General features: G+C 34.9%; 2 long non-coding RNA genes across 8 annotated transcripts in view; one reads left to right on the top strand and one right to left on the bottom strand.

The window, feature by feature from the left end:
• Window positions 1-21,674, top strand: part of LOC309621673 — a 301,426-nt gene that overhangs the window by 270,522 nt on the left and 9,230 nt on the right. For 6 of the 7 annotated variants that reach the window (XR_014240145.1, XR_014240146.1, XR_014240147.1 and 3 more), the window contains one exon: window positions 16,744-17,683. The exons of the other annotated variant lie outside the window; for it this stretch is intronic. This is a non-coding gene — a long non-coding RNA (uncharacterized lncRNA). Of the gene's footprint in view, window positions 1-16,743; window positions 17,684-21,674 lie in introns of those variants that run through there. 7 annotated transcript variants of the gene reach the window in all.
• LOC309621676 lies at window positions 849-21,157 on the bottom strand. Its single transcript, XR_014240152.1, has 2 exons — window positions 20,463-21,157; window positions 849-6,201 (listed from the first exon to the last, which is right to left on the bottom strand). It is a non-coding gene; the product is annotated as an uncharacterized lncRNA (long non-coding RNA).

Here is a 21,674-nt window from a genome sequence, read left to right as displayed (position 1 = left end):
CTGTTTAGGGCTCATAATTGGCTTTTTGTGGTTGGGCCTAAGTTGGAGCTGGAGGGCAAAGATCAGGGAAGCTGTCAGTTATCAACTAGTTCCTTACTATTTGGGGCCAAATGCTGCAGAGGTTGTGGTTTAAACTGATTGCTGCAGAGGTTCTGTGTCAGTGTTCTATTTTTACACATGAGATGGCCATTGTCCATTCATACAGTCACTGTTATAGTATAAGAGCAGAAACTACTTCAGGGTTCCAGGTAATAAGGATTTAGTAAGTTGTACAGTGCTTAACCTCTGCTTTCTGGATGTGGTGATTGGCCTAAATAAGCGTTTTGCATTCAAGTTCAAGCTGTGTGGAACATATTATTCCAACTCCGAGGAGGCTAAACTGGGAACCAGAGTCCTTCAATAATGTATTTGAACTTACAACGAAGAGAGAGCAAGACTCAATTGGGAATATAGGGAATGTACAACTTGGACTTGACAACAATTCCACCTCTACAGCTGTGCCAGACACCAGTCTGAGAAATAAGGTGGAGAACCAGGGGAGGGTAGAGATGGGAAATCAGTAGGAGTATATAAAAATGGAAAAGTCTACGTTTCTGAAACATAAAGTCAAGCAGTACCCCTGCCTTTCTTGAAATTTTGCACAAGAACTAGTTAATTCCCTTGTTTGCCAAAGTGTTTTTGTGTCATCTTTTGCAGTCTAATGAATCTTGATTATTACTCGTTAAGAGTTTATGAAATTCCTGTTATGGATGAGGCACTGTGGCCCACAGTACTGTGTTCTCTGATATTTGGCTCTTTTCTCTTCGAGGCACATGGAGACTGTACTTCCGACACCACCAATTCCTTGCGCACTTAGGAAGAATCACGTGGCTCTGGGGCAATGACATATTATTAGAAGCGACAGATGTCACTTCTGAGCTTAGATATTTAAATGCTGAAGGAATTATTTCATCTCTTCTCTGTCTTCTGACACTGGATATTATGGAAGTGGCCTCATGTCACCTAAGTGACACTGGGTGATTGATCAGTAATGAAGCTGAAAGGTCACCAAACACTGTAAGTGAAGACAGATTAGAGTTTGGACTTTATCCTGGGGGCATGCAATATTCAACAGGTATTTCTGATTATATATTCTGTTCAAAGCAATGTGCTAGTGAGAATAGAAAGTAATTACACTCTTGTAAGCAGGGAGTTGACATGGTCAAATGTGTGTTTGTGAAGGATCACCCTGGCTGCCTTGTGCAAAATAGATCAGAGAGGAAAGTGAGTGCAAAGGAGAGACCAGTTAAAGAGCTCAGTCTTTGCATGAGACAGAAGAAGTGGGTGTACTTCCCTTAACTACATTTTCATACAAAACAACCGAATATTCCCTGGGTTTTGATATGTGGAGGAGTGAAAGAGAAAAAGAATACTGGTCCCTAAAAATCAGGAAGTTTATAATTTAAAGAATAGCTATGTGCCAGCTGCTTATAATTTATTTTCATGCTTGAGAATGCCTTCCATAATAAGCACATTCTGGCAAAGCATAAAATAAATAAACTGAAATAGAATAAAACCTATTAGATGTTAGAATTGTAGCACCAGATAATCACATCACTACAAAATATGAATATACAATTTTATATATACAAACACATTAAGTTGAAAGAAACTTTAACTGAATTTCGGTAAATTAATCAATAAAACATGTTTTTGTATACAGCATTTTTTTGGCATACTGAGTGTTCTTAATCTTTAAAGCACATGAGTATAATACCTCAGGAAAGACCTGTTCTCCACACATTTCCTGTATAAAGTACAGAAGAAATAATAAAGAGCCAGTGTGTCTTTCTCTGCCGTGTGATGTTGGCATACATAAATAAGCTTCTTTGTGCATAAAATAAAAGGAGTGGGACCAAAGTTTCTGATTTTTACAGTGTTTTATTCTTTCTTTAAAAAAATAGCCAGATCGAGGGGAAAGCCATTTAGGAGAAATAATTGTCTTCTAACAGCCAGCTTGCAGAAACTAAAACACATAGCAATGATGTAAAAAAAAGTTGTTTTGACACTTTGGTAAATGAAAGTGTAAGATACATAGGAATATATTAGAGGTGCATGCATATCTGTGGCCCGTGAAAATTGCTGATTATAAAGGAGAGGGTTAATGATCTCTAATTGTGCTGTAATCTGAGTGCAGTATAATAGTAATGAAGATAACAGATTTGTGTGTTAACATGAAAAATATTAGAGGGGTGGATCCACAATGTTTGGGGTAATTAATTCTACCCTTCACTCCCTATAAACATATCCATATATAAACTGAATTAGATTCGAAAGAGAATCCAAAGAACCAAAAATAGTCTCTGAACAAGCTTAATATTGTATGGGAGATTAAATTACTATTTTTGATGTTCTCTGTGACTGTCTCATTTAGTTTCTATTGTGTTTGCTTTTTATTCTAAGGTGTTTTTTTAAATGAATTGAATAATGCATAAAAATCTGCAGACCTACGCAGAAAGTTTGGATGCAGTGCCATTTAGAGTTTGATCTCACAGCAAATCCTAATAGATTTCTGGTGGTATCTGTATCTATATCTATATCTCTATATATTTTGTTGTTGTTGTTGTTGCTGTTTAGAGCTCTGAGTGTGTGTGTGTGTGTGCATTAATCTTAGTCTTTCCACTTCAAGGAAAAATATTAGACAATTGACATAGTAGATATTTTGCATCTAGTGTCAACCTGCTTCTATTTAAACTAAAAGAGAAATCAAATTGCTTGTGAGAATGGTAGAAGCATGTTGTTTAAGGGCAAGCTACTAAGAAATGGATAAAGGCATTTAGAGGTGAATAATAGAACTGTAAATTAGGAAGTAGAAGATAAAATTATTCACCTCTGTTTCTAAAAGCAGATGATGCCCTTTTCACAGTTCTAAAACCCTTCAAAGCAGCAATGATCTCATTGTTTGTCTTATTATTCACTATCAACATACTTAGATTACTGTTCTGCAAAATTATTTTGCTTGGGCGACTTTAACAAGTACCAGAAACTTACAGTTCACCTCTATAATTATCACAGCATTCCCGGGAATCATTACAAACCAAACCCAAAAAAAGTTAAACTTGAAACGTTGTTTGTGAAAGGACTTTAAATTTTATTTGCTTTTAATGCAAGGCATGGTGGTCTGTCTCTGCCTGTGTGTGTCCTCTGTACTTACCAATGTCAACAGTATGTCCAAATTTGTGGAGAGACCAGACACTGATACCACCTGGGCAAAACAAGTAATTCTTAGTTATTCAAATTTACAGAAGAAAAGAAGCACATACATGTTCATGGCAAAACGATGAATGTTTCAAGGACCTGGATACCAGTATCCTTGTCAGGGGAGCCCCCAAGGCAGATTGTAATTTCTGAGGAAGGGAGGGGTTCCTCACACCTCAGGAAGCTCCATACCCCAATCAAAGTGCATCTTTCCACTCATGGCTTGAACGACTCTTCTTTTAGTCTCGTCTGGACATATGCCAGAGACTAGCTTATCTAGGCCTGGTGCACTTCACTTATCATGATTATGCAATATGCGATTTGTCTAAAGGGTACAGTATAGGTCAGTGCTTTTAGGCGTAACGGAAGGTTTTATTAATCATCCTCAGCCCCTATGGGATAAGTCATTCTCCCTGAAGTTTATATGTGTACTTAGAGCTAGAACAGAACTTCGAAACTAGAATAAGGGTCACTTAGCCCGATGTCTTTGGAAGCTCATGAGATCAACTCTGAATGCTACACTGCGCCCCTTGGAATAGCTTTATACATCAGTAAGGTCAGAGTTTACCACCACCGGTTCCACTCCCACGCCTCTTCCTTTCATTCTGAATTTGAATAGAGGAAAATGTAGAGTTATTTGTTAGTCTCCTGTAAAAGCTTGGGTAACATTAGTTGCTTTAACACATGATCCTCAAGGTTAAATAAGATTAAAGGTTAAACTTGATTTCTTGACAGCATTGAAATGAAGATATTCCCGGTCAGTGGGTGGCTTTCTTCACATGGTAGTTCAGGAACTCAAGGTCTCCTTTCTTATAGCTCCAGTGATCTGTAGTGTCTTGGATCTCTCTATTTTCAAAAGACAAATGTGAAAAGAACTGGAGGATCAGGGTGAGATTTATATGGTCCAGCCCTGGAAGTGGTGCATGTTAATTTGGACTCAGTCATATGGGAATGTAGTCAAGCTATGTACCCAGGAAAAAGAATTTTAGTGAACAGCTATGAACCTCTGCCTCAGCTTTTCAAATCCAGCTTTGTGGAATGTAGACCTAGTGGGAGACAACATAGACCTTATTCTCTATATTGTATTGTGTAAAGGGTCTCACAATACAGTTTTTGTTGTTGTTATTAACATATGTGACTTTGCCTATTACAATGTCCCATATACTTGTAGGTTTCTTGGACCAATGATCTTCAAAATGGGGGTGGAATTGGGGGCGGGAGGAAGTGATTACAAACATATCCAGAAAAACTCAGACTTAAGTCTTCTAATAAAGTATGCTTACATGAATATGAAGAAGAGATGGTAACAGGCCCTTAGGACCTATAAGACACTTTCTATAATCCATCTCCCTACCTGTGTTTACTATCCTTACCCATCTCTCTCTATATCAATTTTATCTTATATTAGGTGTTCTCATATACAAAGAAATACTACAAAATGTTCAATTATCTAACAAAAATTATAGAACCTACAAAATATCTACATCTGATTAATATGTTATTTCCCATTTAAAAATTAATCATATTATTTTATCAAGATTTATTAAATGAGTCAGTATTAATTCTATTTTTTTCCCTTTCTATTTGCCATCTTCCCCTAGTCATTGTTTACCATGCTTACCATGTTGTGTAGTGGCTAGAGTTCACTTTCCCATTATAGACTCTACTATTTATCAGTGTTCTATAATTTCATTAAATATCATTCATGTAAATCATGAGCCTATAATTACAACTTGTTCTTTTCTGTTTGTTAAAGCTAAAGGGTGATGCACAAATAACAGAGATCTAGATGATAATTTCCCAATTCTTCCTGAGTGTTTCTTTCTTGTTTGATATGTTATACATCACTTGTTACTAGGAGTGTACTTTTGGGCACACCATAGGGAATGAATTTTATAAAAACAGTGCCCTCTTGGAGTTGAGTAATGTGAGAGACTTGTACATTGCTATAAGAAAATACACTAAAATGCAGTAGCTTATATAAAATTGTTAATTTCTCTTTACTTAGGTAGTCAACTGGTAAGAAGTATACTCTTATATGGCTGTCCTCCTAAAAATGTATATTTTCATCCTTGGTCCTTCGATACTTAGGATATTGGCCACAGCTGCACGGCCAAAAATTGACAATTTTTTTCTGTAAGATCTCTATTCTATTTTACTCATGACAGAAACTACAGTTCATCTGAGGAAAAAATGACAGTACTGAGATAGGAGGCTCATTTCCAATTGAACGCGTTTTTGATCCCACCCCTGGATTATTTTTACATTATGAATTAGCAAACCCAAACCAATGAGTTATATAAAATATGGGCAGAGCTATATTAACCTGGAGAATTTTAGCACTTATAAAATACATATCAGTTCCTATTATAATGTCCCAACCTGTTCTATATGCCCTAAAGTGTGTCCAGATGCATACTTTTCTCACATGTGATTGTAAAATCTCTAGCCCTTGACTTCACCCAGTGACCCATGTAGTGAGAAGTTTGGAAATTAGCATTTAGTTGTATAAGAACTATATGAAATAACTGTGGCTGAACAGTCTTGCTGTAGACTGTATACAGTGTAGCCTAAATGTATTTGCTGCAAAGGACCCGTCATTTCTTGCATGATATAAATCTAAAATTATTTATTTATTTTGCTGTTTAATAATGCTTTTTTTTTTTAATTTTTTTTATTGATATATTTATTTTTGGCTGTGTTGGGTCTTCGTTTCTGTGCGAGGGCTTTCTCTAGTTGTGGCGAGCGGGGGCCACTCTTCATCGCGGTGCGCGGGCCTCTCACTATCGCGGCCTCTCTTGCTGCAGGGCACAGGCTCTAGACGCCCAGGCTCAGTAATTGTGGCTCACGGGCCTAGTTGCTTCGCGGCATGTGGGATCTTCCCGGACCAGGGCTCGAATCCGTGTCCCCTGCATTGTCAGGCAGACTCTCAACCACTGCGCCACCAGGGAAGCCCCAATAATGCTTTAAAAAAAAAAAAAAAAAGAAATAAACCTTCGGCAGTAATGAGTTTAAAATGTGATGTTAATAAAAAATTACCTCAATGTTGATAAGAAGTCTGTAATTTGCAAAGCCTGAGGGCTGTATGTAGCGTTGTCACAAATCCTATGGAGTTAGATGCATCAACATCTTTTAAAAAAAGAAAGAAAAGAGAGAAAAAGGAATGGCATGAAGCCCAGAGAAAAGATGTTTCCAACAGTCCCATGATTATATTCAGAGGACAGAGCATCTACCCCAAACAAAGGTAATATTGGCTAGTTTCAGGAGACCGAAGAGAAGGAGTGCAGTTTTCCCCAGACACCCCATCATAAATCAATTTTGTGTTCAATGTTCACCTCACAGTTTCACAAAGATCATCACCATCATCAGAATTCCAAGGATCTCTACCCTCCATGGGGGATGGTTCTTACCCCTTAGATACTACTGAGAAACTTAAGAGACAGAGAAGAGAGGGAGAGTAAGATACAATTAAACTCCTTTGTTTAGAGGAGCCTAGGTTCTGACTTTGATTTTGCTGCTAAAATAGCCCTGGGGAAAAATTTCTTGAAAGAATAAAAATGATCAATTTCGGTTTCAAATTTTGTAACTCGCAATAAATCTATTTTCTTGTCTCACTTCTGGTATTTTTCACAATCAAGGTATAAAACACATTAATGTTTTATCACAAATAATGACTGTGAGATTATGTTTGAGTTTGGGGATTTCAAAGTCATTTTATAAGAATTAGTTCAGTTGTTACACATTTTGTCTGGAAAGTCTAAGTAATATCATTAAAAGGCCAGTTTAACTGCTTTGAAAAAATGTGTTTGATATGATATTCAATCTTTCCGACTTCACATTTCATTCTCTGTACATCATCTTCTACAATGACCCACTTCTTTCTTTCTGAATTCCCTCCCTTAGATTCCAGAGCATCAAGACTTTGACCCTTTAAAATCTATGGGTAGCATGTAATTACCTATACAGTCATGAAAATATATTAAATGTCTAACTGGAATCTAACTTAATCTTGAAAACACATATAAGCCCTATCAGGAATAGGTTCTGAATTTGGAGGACAACAGTAAAACAAGCAAAGAAACACTGACTAAGAGGTTCTTGCTAGTCCTAGAATTATGGCAGAGATCAGGAATGCTGAGGGCCAAAGAAAGCTTGAGAAAAGTGATTTTTGAACTGAGTCTTGAAGACTGATGAGATTATGGTCAGGCAGTTATGAAAACCACCCTTTTATGTTGAACTGTTCCCTTAACTCCTGGGTTATAAATGCTGTTTTTTACTACCTCCAACATTTCCATTCCAGCTGTAATAGGTACATACTAACAGCATGCAAAATGCTAAGGAAAAGGGTCCATGATGTCTTAGAGTTGAGAATTAGGGGTATAAGACTTGAGGGAGGGCTTCCCTGGTGGCGCAGTGGTTGAGAATCTGCCTGCTAATGCAGGGGACACGGGTTCGAGCCCTGGTCTGGGAGGATCCCACATGCCGCGGAGCAACTAGGCCCGTGAGCCACGATTACTGAGCCTGCGCGTCTGGAGCCTGTGCTCCGCAACAAGAGAGGCCGCGATGGTGAGAGACCCGCGCACCGCGATGAAGAGTGGCCCCCGCTTGCCACAACGAGAAGAAAGCCCTCGCATAGAAACGAAGACCCAACACAGCCATAAATAAATAAATAAATAAATAAATTTAAAAAAAAAAAAAAAAAAAGACTTGAGGGAGGGATCACTGAATAGAATTTTGTCCACCAATCTGATATTTTTTATGTTTTAGGAAAAGTTGGATGTACTTTACCACAACTATTGGTGGGTCATTTGAAAAGGCAAACGAAGGCAATTAAATGTTGTTTATGTGACAGCTCCCAAGTATGCAGGCAATATACCTGCCAGTTTTTCTCCTGTCTGGAGGAAGTGTTCAATGGGGACTTGGTTATGGGGGATGGCATAACTTATATGGGTTCGTATGAGAGCTCCACAGTCTAAGTACTACTCTGTTGGCTTCCCTTTAAATTGATTTCTCTTACATCAAAATAATGTAAATATGGGGAACTACTCTCAAAGTTAGAAGGTACTTGCAACCCTCTTCTTGGATCCTGCACAGGGAGGGGAGTTCTCCGGGGAGCTGTGAAAGTAGCCTGTGGTACTCCTTAAGGGAGCAGATCAGGCTAAATCTTACAATTTCCAGAAATATATTGTTAAATGAATAGTAAATCAGAAACTTTGCTAAAACAATTGATAGCTCCATTAAAAGTGAAGAGGATTTTTTTAAAAAAATATGTATTCTAAATAATCATGCAGGGAGTTAGTGGTATTTCTTTAAAAATAATCATGGGCATTAGAACTGTTAGATCCCAAATTGAAAGAATTTTAATCTATATGGAAATAGATGGAACACAAATGCTGCACGCTACTTTCGTTATCATCGGTACATATCACTAAAAGAAATAAAACATCACACTAAAACAATTCACAGAATATTAAATGGGGGGTTAATAATTGCTATTTTTTAATATAGAGGAAGAGAAATGTTTAATAATTAGTCAAAATTTAGTGATGAGCTAAATGGTGAAAAATCAAGGACAGACAGAATATATGACTTATATAAAATAATAAAGGGCAGAGGTTTTTTTGGTAGTGCCTTGTTTATTTCCTTTATCAGTGCATTTTAAATGAAATTATTAAAAATAAGGACTATAACTGAGATTGTTTTCAAAACCTAATTATACCAGAAATATAATTGGTAACAGAGAAATTGAATGTATAAAGAGTGAATTCGGGGCTTCCCTGGTGGCGCAGTGGTTGAGAATCTGCCTGACAATGCAGGGGACACGGGTTCGAGCCCTGGTCTGGGAAGATCCCACATGCCACGGAGCGACTAGGCCCGTGAGCCACAATTGCTGAGCCTGCGCGTCTGGAGCCTGTGCTCCGCAACAAGAGAGGCCGCGATAGTGAGAGGCCCGTGCACCGCGATGAAGAGTGGCCCCCGCTTGCCACAACTGGAGAAAGCCCTCGCACAGAAACTAAGACCCAACACAGCCATAAATAAATAAATAAATAAATAAATAAATAAATAAATAAATAAATAAATAAATAAATAAATAAATAAATAAATAAATAAATAAATAAATAAATAAATAAATAAATAAATAAATAAAATTTAAAAAAAAAAGAAAAGGAGACATAAATTAAAAAAAAAAAAGAGTGAATTCTGTGAATATATAGAGGGTGAATTCTATACTGTCTTGTTATTAATACTGAGGAAATAATGGACATTTTCTGTGATGATTTGGCTAGACAAGAAAGTGTCATCATTTTGAAAATGTATACACATTGTTTATAGAAGCCTAGAATATAAAGACAGCGGCCTCAATATATATCTGATTGCAATGAACCATAAAATCCAATAGTAACCTTGTTAAAAAGCCTGTGGATTCAATTCAGTTTTGCTAGATTGTGAGTCAAGTAGTAAGGGAGAGAGATTTTATTAAATATCCCTCAATATAAAATAAAACTTCATTACCTCATAAAACACTGTATTTAGTTTCATTCCCATTTTTATAATAAAACACGTGATGTGTCTCCTTTCACAGGTAAAATCTAATGAATGACAATGAAAAAGTATTAACTTGAGTCATGGTAAAAGTAGAAGTGCCACGGATACTATATTATCTGAATTAAAAGAATTCCAATTTGTTTATTTTTGTGTGCCTATATATATATAGTGAATTTTTAATATAGCAAGAAAATGGAACCACTTATTTACACTGGATCATCAGAGGAGTTAAGCTAAGGATCTGAGATGTAATAGATAAAAAGTTTTCCAAAAGTTAGGAATTATAAAATAGTTGAATGCCTTTCATCTGAAAACGTTTCAAAATAACTTGTAAAGACCGAGAACGAATTTCAACTCACAATCTATTGAATAGAGTAAAGCCAATATGAAAGTTAAAGAAGAAACCTGTTTCCCCTTCTTAGCATTAGATCATGAGTTATTGCAAACTGAATCTTGATTATCAATTATTGATCAAAAATACTGAAGATCCAGAGTTCATATATTATCAAGTTATTTGAATGCTATGAATATCTTCACAATGAAAAGATTACTTACGTTATTTATGTGAATTTAAATATTCTTCCACATAAATAATGTATTCTCTCAGTGAAGAACAGTGAACTACTGCTTTTGGTTTTGTGTATGAATTAAAGCTTAAGAAATTTTCATGAAACACTGTACTATGTAACAATGCAACATTATATAATTTCTGTTCTTTCTTTGCCTTTCAGTTTAACTATCATTGCTGCATTGTTCTTTACTGATTATATTATTTTATCAACTAAATGACCTAGTTTATTGAAACCTAGAAGAATATTGAACAACTGTTAACTTAACCTCTCTAGGTCATTTCACAGGCATTAGCTTCTAACCTATTTGTTTCTGCATACTCTACATATTTAATATCTATGAATTTCCTTCTCATAATATTTGTTCACTCATCCACATCATTAATAATGTTATTAAGTGAGGACAAACCCAACACCAGTACTCCCTTCCACCTTGAAATATCCTGCTGATGTAGAGGTTGTGTGTGATTGAATTCTTGTTAGTTCTTTAAGGATTATTAATGTGGGATTAGCCTTTCAACAATAGTACATATTTAAGAAAAACTGGGTTAATGCACAATAGGGAAATGGTTTTCAAAAAAGTACCTGAAAAAAGCAGGTTTGGGTCCAGAGTGGGCACACTGCAGGAGGGTTTTAGTTTTTTAGATGAGGGGAAAGAATACTAGTGAAAGCTGAAGCAAGAGGGACAAAAACAAAACAGAACAAAACCCTCTGTCTTTGCAGATTTATTAAGAATCACTTCTGAGGCATTTTCAGTTTTTTAGGCTCTAAAATGATGCTTCCTTGAGCTTTGTTTAAATTGATAATAGGTCAGTTTCCTTTCAAGTACAGGAATAGGAATCTTTCATTTGAAAGAGATATTTTAATTTATAATCTATTTTCTAACAGGAAATCAATTTTCCCATCATTGAAGTCAGTATATACAATTTGTAAGCAAAATTTTTTAGTTTATTTTTCTATTCTTCTTAAATCTGGTCTATTTAAAATTGCTTAGGTATATGTTTTTCATACTAATAGTGCAATGGAAACTAGTGCAAATTAAACAAGGGATTTTACTTTTTCTGCATTTAAATTAAAATGAAGACAAAAGTCTGGCATTTATTTTTAGGGAATATGATAAGCTTCATAAAACACAGTCTATTTCAATAAAAATATTATCCCCAAGCAACAAGAATAAGCAAGGAATAATATACACTCTTTAAATATAATGGAAAACAAAGGCACAAACTTTAAGAGATTACCTTATTTTTCTTTCTAGCAAGAATTTTTCAAAAAACATCCATTAGTCTAAAAAGGGTACTATTTACAAAAAATCAGTTTCCCTATATTTTGTTATTAAATTATCCTCTACTCTTTCTAGCCATTTGCTAAGCATGCAAAACTGACAAAACAGAAGAGTAGTAGGACATGGATAACTCAAAACAAATCAACTACATAGCAACTAAGAAATAGTAACATCTAATGACAGAAACCACTACTCAACTGACAGTTAAAAAGGAAACTAAGGGAAACTATGTTTTAAATAAAAGGAGTATTCATACAAATACATATGTATTCTTTATGTTTTTTATGAAAATGATCAAATTGAAGAATTTGGTTAATAACTTATTGATTAAAATATCTATGTTTTCCATTTCACTTTGTTTCAAGGTTTCATCCAGCTATAAGCCTTATAATTAAAGTCCAGTTTTCCATGCCAGTATGCCACTTTTCTGCAAAAGTGTGTGTTCCTCTTTTTTAAACAGATTTATCTGCTTGGTTTTTATAGATAAATGTTAGAAAGAAGAAGAAATATTTTGAAAAATCAAGATTGAGAGACATGTGAGGGATTTATACATAGTATTTATATCAAAGATCTAGCATTCAAGATTATAAACCCAGCCTTTTTTTAAATTGAAAGTTCTCTACTTACGATGTATTGTATAATGTACTGAGGTAAGTTTCATTCACTACCATAAGTTAAATTCATTACGATGCATATTGTAATTCCTATATAAAATACAGATTTGTAAAATAAAAACCACAAAACAAAACAAAACAAAACCCAGCTATGAATAATAAGACAGTAGTGGATATTAAATAGAATTATAAAGATAATTACTACAAATGAAGAGAGAAAAAGAATAATAGAAGAAAAATTGGATGGGGTAAAAAGAAAATAACAAGATGATAGATTTTACTCCATTCATATCTATAAATACATTAAATTCTAATAATAAGCAGAGCATTTCAAAGACAGAAATTGTCATGTTGTATTAAAAGAAAGAACCAACTATATGTTATGTATAAGAAACATAATTTTAAAATATATAACAAAATAAAAGAATAGAATATAATAAAAGGATGGAAACATTAGTCAAAATAAACTAGCAGCCAATCACCCCAGGGCAAAGCAAACTCTAAAAGGAGCTTTCTTTGACTTACAAGAAATTAGTGAGCTCTATATTTACTCAGAAAATTTCCTTGATGACTCTTTTTGGAGCAGAAAGGACCTGAGAGTGATATGACCCGCCCTTCTGGCAAGGGAAGAATTTCTCTTTGTGCCAAGATAAGAGGAGGGGGAAGAGGAGGGGGATGGTGAGATGGGTTTACTTATTACCACTAGCACAAGTGATGATACACGGACCTCCCCTGGGCATCCCCACGTCTTCCCTAACTCCCACCGGTAGCTAGCATGAGATGCTGGGAGTGTGTTGCCAGAGGAGGGACCGATTTGTGCAGGGCGAATGCAGAACAGAATAGGCGGTGGGTCTGTGCAGAAGCAGAGAGAAACAGGAGGAAGTGGTCTCTAGAATTCTCAGAAATCAAGGGGAGAACTTTGGGTTATCATAGCTTATGGTTCTGGGAATCCATCCACATTGAAACAAATCCCTGGGAAGGGGGCAGGGAGACACCAGCCCATGTTTGGGTTATGTCAATTGTTAAATTCATGGTTATTTTGAAGCATGGTAGGCAGGTAAATTATATACAGTTAGGGATCTGACCCAGTTTAGGGGTGGAGATCAGAAAAGGCTTTAGCCGAAATGCAATGAAGGGAGTAAGAGCTGAATCAGGGCAGGACCAGGGAGAGGTGATCAAAGCAGAGGGGGCACATGCAGATCCCAGTGCAGTGGAGGTAGGAAGAGAAAGGTCCATTCTAAGAACTCTGAACATAAACACAGAAACGTACAGCTTGCCTCTTCGCCTACACACATCTCCTCCCATTGTACAAATCAGGTTAGATGGAAGGACAGATACATCTGTCCTCAAGCTGGGGGTTATGTTAATAAAAGATGAAATAGATTTCAGAACAAGGAAAATTACTAATAGGGATAAAAGGATATATTTCATAATTATAAAGTGGTCAATTCATTGGAAATATACCTCGATTCTAAATGTGTATGCATCTAACAATAATCCATAAAATGCAATAAGAAAAACCTGTTAGACATGAAAAAAACATAGAAAAATTCACAATTGTAATAGAAAAATTCAAAACACTTCTCTCAGTAATTGACAAAAATGTAGAACAAATATCTGTAATTAAATAAATTTGGACAATATTCTCAAATAATTTATCTAATCAAAATTTATACAGTATTCCAGCTAACAGCAGAGTACATATTATTTTAAAGTGCACATAAAAGTTTTTCCAAGATAAATCACATTCTGAGCCATAAAACAAACCTAAGATAAATAAAGAAATAAAAATATTTAAAATCATACAAAGGGTATTCCCTGACTGTAGTGGTATCAAAATAGAAAAAAATAAGACAAATACTGAGAAAATATTCAAATGTTTGGAAATTAAATGAAGCACTTTTAAATACAGTAATGCATAGGTTCAAGAAGAAATCCAGCAGGACATTTGAAATTGTTGTGAATTAAATAAATGTTAAACCACAACATGTAGAAATGCATGGGCTGAAGCTAAATCTATAATCACATAAGAATTTTAAGATCAAATGCTCATATTAAAAGAGTAAAAATATTGCAAATCAATGTTCTAGTTATCCACCTACAGAACCTATGAAAACAAGTTCAAATAGAAGTGAAAGCAAGGGTATGTAGCCAAAAGAATTTGAAGCAAGATCTCAAAGAGATATTTGCATATCCCCATCTTCTTATTGAATGAAATTGTTTCATTAGCTGATTTTTCTTGTTCGTTTAGCCCAATGACCTTTTTGCTCAACAAAATTCCCAGGCTTACTCGTGCCTCACACGCTTTGTACTGCTACTTCCTTTTATTTAAAGATTGCACCCACATATTCATTCTGCTGACAACATTCCCAACTCCATATTCAGGGGTATCATGTTAATATCTTGAAATCAGCCATGGTGGGAGTATTGGAAATCAGCAAAGACTATACATCAATGCTTTGTTATTTGGAGCACTAGTTTACAACACCCCTGCCTAGTAACTATCACTTAGCCTGGTTTATCAAATCACTTGTGAAAATACAGAATTACATTGCTTATTATTTTTAAATCAGGGCATGTATTTTTTAAAACCTTCTCTATTTAGATAAATCTTTGGGATAATTTTATGTGTATCCCAAGCAAGCCAAAACAATAGAGCATAGCATTTAATAGCTAATTTTGAGGTGACAGGGATGACCTCTTGTGGAGACATATTGGAGTTCTCAGAACAATGAGATTCGAATTGGATCGTAGATTAAACAATTTTTAAAACACCTCTCAACAGGAGGTGAATTTTCCTATATTGCTTTTGGCCTTACAATATGCATTAAGCTTTAGCTTTCTGGCTTTTGTTATTGTTTTTCATAAATGTAGCTCTAAAAATGGCAAACTCTTGATCAATATACTAGGGTGTTTGAGGTCATATTTTAATTGCTTACCCCGGTTAATTTCTTGAATCCTTAGTGTCTGAAATCTTGATGTTGTAATAAAGTCACACATCTAATGATTTAAACAACTCAAGTTTTAAATAGAAATTTCTTTTAATTTTAGATTTTTTTCTATCTTATGGTGATAAAGTAATTACTGGAAAATCGTGTTCCAAAAATATCATTCAGTCCAGATTCCTGATCGAAACTATTGTAAAAGGGAAATTTTCTTAGTTGTGTCAATGTAAAAAGTAGTCTTCCCACACACAATGATGGACATTCCATTTTCCTGAGATAGCTAATTTATACTAATGTAACCCAAGAATAAAATCTTATGTAGAATACATACCTGCAAGCAGCACATGAAATATGTGGTATGCTGAGACAGACAGACACTCCTATAAGACATTGATTTATTGCTGGGAAAATGTCTATCTGGTATTTAGTTACACAGAGCTGAACATAACTGATTATTTGGTTAACTGTACAAGTTTTGGTGTCAGTAAAAGTGGAATTTCAAACCGTATCTTACTAACAGCTTGATTTGGGGCAAGATGATAATCTTTGAGTCATGGTTTCCTCATTAGAAAATCAGAGATCACAGTAGTAATTTAGGGTATTTTTGTGAAGTTTATATTATTGAATTAAGCATTTTATAAACTTGCCAAGAAGCTCTTCAGGCCTTAAAAAATAGTACTTATGTGTGATTTTACTTTCTGAAACAAAAAACTTAAAGACACAACTTTTGATTTTCTTGTTTTTTGTATTAATTTGATGGGAACAAATTAGCTATCATTTCATTTGAATTACAGCACATGCTAATTTAAAAGTTTCAGGCCTCATAATAATTAGAATTTAATTCAAAAAGGCATTCTTAATATTAAAATTTGATGAAAAACAATAATAATAGTATTTATTTAAAGGAAAGGCATATGTTTTAATCCTCTGTGATAAAGACTCATAAACTTGTAGTTATTTTTTTTTCACTTTGTAAGGTTTCCATATAACAAAGTATCAGAAACCAAAGCACCCACGTAGCATGAATATGAATAGAAAACATCTTTCCTGAACAAGTGCAAGCTTTACAATTTAATTGCGTTTACACTGATGAGTGTACACAAAGAAAAATCAATTTGTGGGAGTTTATTTCATTGGTATTGAAATTGTATCTATCTTCCCTGATAAGCTAGGCACAAAGGTCTAGTTAGTCTTCTAAGTTCATTAAATTATTCTTTTGCTGTATTCTGTGGTGTTACTTAGTTTTATACGGGTTTGCTAGTTAGATGTTCAAAATTGTTTATCCAAACTAAGAATGTTAACTTCCAATATTTACCAAAAAAACTTCTCATTTATTATAAAGTCACAATAAAAAGGCATAAAACGAATATAAATATACCATTTATTTAAGGTTCTTCTGGAATCATTCTGAAAGTATTAAAAGAATAGGCTGAAATGTGGGTTTATTACATTGGTTATTTTCTCTACCAAATTAATACCATTAAAGCTTGCCCAGTATGCTTTCGGAAATAAGTAAAAATATATATTTAACCTTAACTATATTGCAGGAAATCTGGAAGGAAAGAGAACATTTTCATTGTACTCAGCCAAACAAGACAAAATATCGCCTGCATGCCTCCAAATTGATCAATCAATCATCAGTCAAGAGAGGTGCCTGCCACGCATTCCCTCTCTACTGCACAAATGCTTCCACCATCACCTTGGTTGTGCCTTGAGTGTACCCCCCCTCTGGAGGAAGCTCTTCATCTTTCCCATGCCTCACATATCAGAATCCAGGGTTTTTATGGTTTGAATGACTTAACATTTTGTTGACATTCTTCTTCTCTCCACATAAAGACACATGTTTTGTGAAAGAGAAATTTTACACTAAACACTTGTTAGAAACAGCAAGAAAGACTTTATTCAGGTCTATTGCAATATGGGAAAGACTATTGCAATAGGAGAGAGAAGTTGAATTCGACTCTAGGTACAGCAAAGACAACTGGGGATGTACAGCCAAAGTGCAGAACAGAGTGAGGGGCTCAGTGGAAGAAAATTAATTAGATATCAAGGGTAGAGCCATTCTTGTTAAAATGGATTTTTGCTAAAGTCAGGCCAAGGTCAGATATCAAGGGTGAGGGAATTCTAGATAAATTGGCTCACCAAAGCTTGTTGCTAAAACTGGACTTGAAAAGAAGGCCCAGAGTGGCCTGTCTAAACTTTGGTCAAGGAGGGAGTCTTTCTCCGATTCAGGGTTTTCTGGTCTAAGTGGCTACAGTGCTGGAGACCTTATTAAGACACATGCATTCTAGAAGACTTTTCATAAACCCTACTAAGATTCATGAGCCTTCTAGGCTCCAAATTTATATCATCCAAATTAAAATTGTATTACTTGCTTCTCTTAACACAAATGCGACTTACTTTTTGTACTTTTATCACAAAGAGGAAATAAAATGTCTAGTGCAACTCTTCCTGTGATGACTAAAATATTAAAATATGTTGTAAACACTCTAGTGGCAGTTTTTGGTTTTTAAACTATGCTTATAATTTCTAAAAATTGAATATATTTTAATATATTACATTAATATATAATGTACATTAATTACATTATATATTATATTATTACATTATATAGGTATATAAACATATATATGCACATATATAAACATAAAATTTATATATATATATATATGCTTTATTAAGTGAGCTCTACATCCTGAGTTTTATTTCAATTAAAAAAAAATGGGTGGCCACATTGTATCAGTACATTCCTCATTATGTTGTAATGACCAATTTGAAATATTCAAATGAAATGTATTTACGCCTTTTCTCTTTATCTGATATTTTAAAATGAGGACTAAATAATTATATATTTAAATATTACAATTATCCTGGATGTGACAAGACACAGATGTGATAATTCAGCTTGCTACAGTGTTCTATTGGTGACTTGAATAACTTCAGTAATTTGGCTTTTGCTACGTAATTTTTGTATATGTTGAAAACTCTTGGAAGTTTTTAGATTAAAAAAGGTACATTGTTCCTTTAATTTACACAGTAATTGCATTCTTGAAAATTTTACTTTATATCAAAATCTCAAAGTGTTTACATGTAAAATATTTAGTATCTTGACTAGATAATTACAGATTGTCACCCATGTGGCTATTCACTGTAGCATTTGATGGGGAGCACTTTTTGCAATGTAGGCTTACAGGACATCTGGCATTGCTGGCCGCCATGTGTGAAATGCCATTAGTGCCTTCTAGTCATTTTGACAATGAAACACCCAGATATTTCTAAACAGAGAAAGCTGGTACCATCATTCTTGAGGACCTATACCTCAGGAAGGCATATAAAGATTTCAATAAGCTGTTAGACAACTACAAAAAACCATAAAAATAAATTCAGTTATTCTGTATATACTAAGATCCAAGTATAAACTATATTATAGCTGCAGATATTTAGTATGATATTTAAACGTTCAGTTGATATTTTCATTTTCTATCTAGGTGTTTTATCTACTGCCAGGCTCTTTTCTGGCTCTTTTCATAATAACTCATGAAAAAAACTTTTTTAGGCTCTTACTCAATGATTTTCTCTATTAATGTGTGATAGTTAAAATAAGAAAGGAGGTATGAGGGAAAATAGCATAGTTGTACATATATTTTATGGTAGATATGGTAGTAAGCTCTATTTCATATAAATTTTCTCATTAAATCTATAGTAAAATCTTATGTTTTATATTTTTTGTGAAAAATGTGAGGTCGATAGGGGTTAACTAACTCTTTCAAGAGTTTCCAGTTATAAGATAAATAATGTGAATTTTCATACTTTTTGACATGAAACTTTTAACTTACGTTTTGACACACACCTGAATATATTTCAGTAGGTGTAAATAAGTATATTTAAATCACTATTTTGATCTTAAAATAAAAATTACTTATAATATGTAAAATATAAATGTTCACAAGCTATTAATTTCTTCTTTTTGAAGATTATTTTCATTTTTAAAGGTAACACAGCACATTTTATAAATCCTCCCACAATTAGTACTCAAATTTTAAATTAAAAGATTTTAATGAATTAACAACAGTAATGAAAATATCCTACCATTTACCAAGACCATATTTAATTTATAATTCATATACCTAAATAATGTGTTTTATGGAAATTCATTCTAATATAGTATGAATATTTATATAAGTAGACTTAATATAGGCCTATGTGCAATCTCTAATTACTATGTTTACTAACTTCATTTTGATTGCTTTCAAAAATTATATAAAATCATATTATGCATAGTAACATTCAATTATTAAAACTCCGCAGAAATTGTCTTGATCATTTATTTTGGTCACAAGTTTACCATAAAATCTACATACAATCAGTCATCCTCCAATGTAATATATATGCTCCTAAAAATGATTCTGCCATGCAAAAAATTGTGCAATAAAAAACACAGAACTCATGGGAAGAATGACACACACAGAAACTTGGTCAGTGACACTGAAAAAAAATAAGGCCATAAAAAATATGGTAGTACAGTTTTACACATAGTAAAAGGTTCATGCATAAATATTACATTGAATATGGCAATTTACCTTCAAACTTATTTGAAATTTGCTTGCGGAAGTAGATATTGGAGGGGTTACAGCCTATGAGTTATTATGAAGTAGTAAAAGGAGGGTTCTCTGTAATTGGAAGGAAAACTGTAAGACCTGAGGTGGATAAACATGGCTCACGGCAAGTGCATAGTTAACTGAGGTAGCTGGTAGATACCTGAGGTGTGTCCATGTTTACATTTTGTGTGTTTCTAAGTACACAACTCATCTGGGTGCATTTTCCTACATTCACCTAGTATTTCATTAGATCAAAATCTCACATAAAGACCCATTTTCACATTATGTCTTAATTGTTCCCAAATATATCCACCCTTTTGGAACAAATTCATATTTTCAAAACAGGTATTGTAATAGAGCTACTGTAGTAAAAAGTATTTTTGTTTCAGTAACTAAAATTTTCATTTCATATTGTTTAACTTTTAAATATTTTTTGTCTACCATTAATTTTTAAGGAAAGAAATATTTTCAAATTGATTTGTTGGTGCAGACATTTCAGAGACTAAATCAATACATCTTATTTCAATAATTAACAACAGAGTATATCTTTCTTAAAAACAGAGTGGGTAGAATCACGCGCTTGGCTTCCTGAGGCACCACTTTCCCCTCCGCGACTAGATCCTGGGTACAGGATGTCACCATCCTTTGCCTGATTTCATCAAACAAACCTTCTGACAGGTCTCCCATCCTCTAGCTTTCTCCTGGCTTCAGTCCATCTTCTCCAGGATGACACAGCTGTGTGGCTGACAGGGTCTTGGTGCTCCAGCCAAGTGTCACACCTGAGCCTCTGAAGTGAGAGAGACGAGTTCAGAACACTGGTCCACCAGAGACCTCCCAGCCCCTCGTAATAACAATCGGAGAGAGCTCTCCCAGAGATCTCCATCTCAACGCTAAAACCCAGCTCCACTCAGCGACCAGCAGGCTACAGTGCTGGACACCCCATGCCAAACAACTAGCAAGACAGGAACACAACCCCAATCATTAGCAGAGAGGCTGCCTAAAATCATAATAAGGTAAAAGACACCCCAAAACACATCATCGGACAAAGTCCTGCCCACCAGAAAGACAAGATCCAGCCTCATCCACCAGAACACAACAACCAGTCTCCTCCACCAGGAAACCTACACAACCCACTGAACCAACCTTACACACTGGGAGCAGACACCAAAAACAATGGGAAATACGAACCTGCAGCCTGTGAACAGGAGACCCCAAACACAATAAGTTAAGCAAAATGAGAAGACAGACAAATACACAGCACATGAAGGAGCAAGGTAAAAATCCACCAGACCAAACAATTGAAGAGGAAACATGCAGTCTTCCCGAAAAAGGATTCAGAGTAATGATAATAAATATTATCCAAAGTCTTCGAAATAGAATGGAGAAAATACAAGAAACGTTTAATAAAGACTTAGAAGGGGGCTTCCCTGGTGGTGCAGTGGTTGAGAATCTGCCTGCCAATGCAGGGGACACGGGTTCGAGCCCTGGTCTGGGAAGATCCCACATGCCACGGAGCAACTGGGCCCGTGAGCCACAATTACTGAGCCTGCGCGTCTGGAGCCTGTGCTCCGCAACAAGAGAGGCCGCGATGGTGAGAGGCCTGCGCACCGCGATGAAGAGTGGTCCCCACTTGCCGCAACTAGAGAAAGCCCTCGCACAGAAACGAAGACTCAACACAGTCATAAATAAATAAATAAAAGAACGTGAATTTCTTAAAAAAAAAAGACTTAGAAGAACTAAAGAGCAAACAAACAGTGATGAACAACAGAATAAATGAAATTAAAAATTCTCTAGAAGGAATCAATAGCAGAATAACTGAGGCAGAAGAACAGATAAGTGACCTGGAAGTTAAAATAGTGTAAATAACTACCGCAGAGCAC

The sequence above is a fragment of the Balaenoptera borealis genome, assembly GCF_965194805.1.
Source record: "Balaenoptera borealis genome assembly, contig: HAP1_SCAFFOLD_817, whole genome shotgun sequence".
Lineage (NCBI taxonomy): Eukaryota > Metazoa > Chordata > Mammalia > Artiodactyla > Balaenopteridae > Balaenoptera > Balaenoptera borealis.
The sequence above is the reverse complement of the archived record's forward strand: the minus strand, read 5'-3'. Positions and strand labels throughout refer to the sequence as shown.